The sequence below is a fragment of the Cyclopterus lumpus genome, chromosome 14 (assembly GCF_009769545.1).
Source record: "Cyclopterus lumpus isolate fCycLum1 chromosome 14, fCycLum1.pri, whole genome shotgun sequence".
Classification (NCBI taxonomy): Eukaryota; Metazoa; Chordata; class Actinopteri; order Perciformes; family Cyclopteridae; genus Cyclopterus; species Cyclopterus lumpus.
In genome coordinates this window covers 5028890-5033477 of record NC_046979.1, presented here as the reverse complement: position 1 = coordinate 5033477, position 4588 = coordinate 5028890, and the positions used below count along the sequence as shown (strand labels likewise).

The 4588-nt window shown below is 39.6% G+C and overlaps 1 long non-coding RNA gene across 1 annotated transcript; it reads left to right on the top strand.

The window, feature by feature from the left end:
- Nucleotides 1-1315: 1315 nt before the first annotated feature.
- On the top strand, nt 1316-3439 carry LOC117743086. Its single transcript, XR_004611073.1, has 3 exons — nt 1316-1396; nt 1992-2100; nt 3340-3439. It is a non-coding gene; the product is annotated as an uncharacterized LOC117743086 (long non-coding RNA).
- The last annotated feature ends 1149 nt before the right edge of the window (nt 3440-4588 follow it).

Genomic DNA, 4588 nt, shown 5'->3' with positions numbered 1-4588 from the left:
AACAACAAGAATCAAGCAAGTACAATTTCTTCAATAACGTTAAACTACAGAGTACTATCCGTAAGTGCCATTTAAGTGCTACTAAAGTGCTAAACAACAAAGTGCTATCGGTAAGGGACATTTAAGTGCTACTACGGCTCTACCCTCCCTATTCAAGGTATAGTCATTGGACAGAGCAAGGCTCACTGTTTCCCTCTTATTATAGTCTTTGAGTTAAGCTACGCTAACCAGCTGTTCAGGTCGAGCGGAGGATCTCGATCCAACTCTCATCCAACAATCAGCAACTCAAATGCAACTTGAAGTGTCTCCTCTTTGGATTCCACATAATGTGGCCAATGGCACGACCTCTGCATGGCCACAACACATGTACACGTTTGTGTAACTAAATGTTTTTTTTGAAATACAGTGTACACATTCATGGGGGGGGGGCTATCGGGGATTGTTTTTGGTTACAGGTTGGTCGCTCGGAAAAAGAATTGGCAGCCGTGACTCTTCTCCACCGTTTCCATGTAAATGGCAATGCGGCCGTGCCGTGGTGACAGCGTGTGTGTTTTCAGTCACAGTCTGCTGAGCAGCCCACCAAGCGGAGCCAACTGAAGCACATGTTGACGGGCAACCTTTTTTCTGCGAGGCCGTGTTGGATCAATCTTTTATTGCTCCAGCTACAGGTGCACGCAGGCTAGTCGAGGTAGCGCTGCTGGCTCAAGGACAAGCTAAAGGAAACAAGTTTAAACTCATTCAAGAGGAGCCTGTCAAGGGAACCGCCAATCGTTTTTTGGTCAAGTCGCAAAGGGTCGCGTTGTCATCCTTCTGGTGTGGACAGTCTCAGCTTTTGGCGTTAGCTTCCTCCACGTTGCTACATCTGACATGCTCTTGATTGGCTGCCACCAGGATACAGAGAGCTTCGAGACGGACCTTTTTTGGCACAGTATTGGTTATTTCTCTTAATATTAAAGACATGCCATTGAAGTTGAAATCCTGCATAACTGCTAGACACAAATTCACTAGCAGTTAGCGTGACTTCCGGCTGCTCCTCATGCTTTTTGTCCACCCACACTCCGAGCTCCACTTTTGCCTTTATGCTTCATGGGGAGATGATAAGTACTTCCTGACCAATGTCTCCTAAATGTGCACCAGTGAGAGAGTCATAAAAAAACAAATATAGCCCTGTGGTAAGCAATAATAAGCCTATTAAATCAATACATGCCATGTCCCTCTGGCTGAGCTGTGGTGATATATTACAACACAAATGCACACACACACACACACACACACACACACACACAAAGATGGGAGGGGATAGAGATGATGGGCTGGTGTGATAAAGGGCTCATAAAAGCAGAATATCCCCTGGTCTTACAGGAAAAGAAGAAAGTCATCATTGACAGCCTCTCAGGTGAGTAACACAGCTTTCCTCAAAGAGATTTGTTAGAAGAAAAGAATATAACTCCACATGCAGCACATGAATCTTTCTTGCAAGGAGTAACATCTTTTGCCAGTTTGTATTAATTTTACGTGAAAATCAACAGGGCAGGTAATTACAAGTTCTTAGATATGATCACAGAAAATGTAAGCTTTAAAGTAATATATGTCTTTTTTTTTTATTGTATGTGCCTGGTTTCTTCTATTTGTCAGGAACAGTGATATAGGTTGTTAAATAGTACAGGATCATCAAACAGCAGCTGATATGAACAACATTTAAATTTTAATTTCAGAATAACATTAATTTTAATTCAATAACTCTGATGTTGACTGTACATATCACGTGAATGATGAATTTGGGTCTGAGTAAAACGGAGTTGGAAAAAATCTTTTCCACAAGCAAAAAGTGACTTTAAGTTGATTTGATGAAGTTTTATTTTTTACAGTGCAGAAGTAGATATAATTAATGTATTTTTTAAGAATACGTCCCCCTGTTTATGACCAAGATAAGGTCTAATTTCGCAGATGGGAACAAGGAGATGTTCAATTTTTCTGTGTCTGTGCTTCAGTGTTTCCAGCAGCTGCTCGTCATCCAAAAGACGTCTTTCAAGACAGACCGACACTCTGAGACGATGCAACTGAATCTTCCCGTCCTCGTTCTTTGCCTTCTTGGCACAGGTAAAGAAACACCATAATATCCACATTTACTATACACAGTCTTCTTGGTAACACCATCTAATAAGCTTCCCAGAGTTATTAAGTTGTAACTAAAGGCTTCACTGACGGTTAATAAATAATTGACTAATGTTTTATTGATCATTAACAAGATATGTGTGTTTTCCTGGTTGTTATACAGTTATAAATGTTGAAATCCTTCAATAAATATTTATGGTTCAGGGAACAAATGTTAAAATCACATTACTTATTATAATTTTAGAAGCTATGTGGTCATACGGTCCAACCAGTCAAAGGGACATTTCACAACCTGGCAATCCAAAAGTTGTTCTTATTAATGCATTTTTAATTGATTTACAAAGCATTAGAAATAACATATAACCCTTTTATACATGATGCCTTAATAGAAAGTGGGACCAAATATGTTGTTATAATGATGTATAACAGTGGAAATTACATCAGTGGGTACAGACATCTAAACATTGGACATTTAAAGGAACAAAAGGGAGACTTCTGTGATCTCTTCATATAAAACAGTCCCAAAATATCAGCAGAGAGTGACCAAGTTTTAAATGGATATGTGTGAAATTGGGTTGAGGAACACTGGACATGTGTACCTTTACCTTCCTCAAATCTGTTTAAATTCCTACTTACGTTTGACGTTTTTTTAGCGATTTCTTAAAAGTTCCTTTTCCTTTTTATTGGGGTAAAACCTGCTGGTTGATAGATAGAGGTCATAGCGTCAGGGTCATACATATTGATGGTGTTTGTTCAAAGGGTTAGTCAAGCTGTGGCATTATGTGGTCAATGATTAGGTTTATTATCTTTGACATTGTCCCTATAATTAATTTACAATATATAGTTCTTACACATACAGCGGAGACCCTCAACAATCTGAACCCTCAAACATTAAATTGTTTCTCATGATTAAGTAAAGACCAATTCACACTGTATCTGAAATCACAGCAAACATGTTGACGTTTTATAGAAGTTGCTAAAATCACCTCAAATGTGCGGTGAGATTTTACAAAATAAAAGTTGAGATGAAGTCTCTCCACTTGTGTGTGTTTGTGTGTGTGTGTGTGTGTGTGTGTGTGTGTGTGTGTGTGTGTGTAGTTGCTACCTGCATTGTTGGACATCTCAATCTAAGTGTACATGCATGTTGAATGTGCCATCATATCGGGGGACATTTTAATGATTCTCCTTCAACCCGTTTCTGTCTTTTTGCTTTTACTGACGCAGCGATCCCGTGTGGAGGGCAGTCTACCACCATCAATCCCTTAAATTCAACATCTACGGATGTAAATTCCACGATACCAGGTCCATCCAGCACTGGTCCATCCAGCTCTGGTCCATCCAGCTCTGGTCCATCCAGCTCTGGTCCATCCAGCTCTGGTCCATCCAGCTCTGGTCCATCCAGCTCTGGTCCATCCAGCTCTGGTCCAGCCACCACTGCTGGATCGTCACCTTCGATCCCGACAGTCGTGGGAGGTTCGCCAGAAGGACTCTCATCTGGAGCGATAGCCGGCATTGCCATCGGCTCCATCGCCGGGGTGGCTGCTCTTGGTGAGTACAATGCAAGCCCACCTTTTTTACGTACACACCTCGTTTCTGCGTCCTCAATGACACATCATCCGGTTACCCGTTTACCATGATTTGGCAATTTGATATTGAACAACGAAAGGATAAGAAAGGTTTCCTTGGCACGACTCATTCTCACCGAGAGAAGAAAACAAATGGGAAAGTACAGTTGCAAATGATCAAACCATCAATCTTGTGAGACACTACATCCTAATTTAGTGGTTGTGGCCTTAAATTGAGATTACAAAAATACTCAGCCAAACCTTTGACTTATCTAGATCAAAATGATAAGATAATAAATCACACTTTTGGGACAGTAAAAAAACGTTGACATCCTACTGTTTATAACTTTTCTTTATTATCTCAAAACTCAAGATAATCTGATCATTTTGGAATTATGTATTTAATCATTTCAAGTGCAAATGCAAGGAAAACTTGAAAGAAAAATGATTCACAAATCAATATTCAGCACATACTAGAACGCATGCGGGTTTAGATAGAACAATAACAATACTTGTTTCCATTTCCAGGTGGTGGTATCTTTGGCGTGCTGAAGTACACAAACAGGATCTGAGGCCATTCAAACCCTGACCCCCCTTCAACTGGACAATGAAAAGATCTTAATGTCTGACAGGCTCAACATAAAACAATATGACATAATAATAATGACTTGGGCCAAGAGGAAGACATGAAAGTAAATTTGACTAATTTGACATTGTCAGGAAATAATCTTCATATCGTATCAATCATAAAGACTAACAGTTGAGATAGAAAATGTATTTTATATACTTTTTTTCTTCATTTGCAGAAAAGGGTGCTTTTAATTCGAAATAGAATGAAAAGTCATTTTCGTATGGATTACATTTAATTGTCGGGAGAGTTTGATCTATTAAATATATGTATGTATATC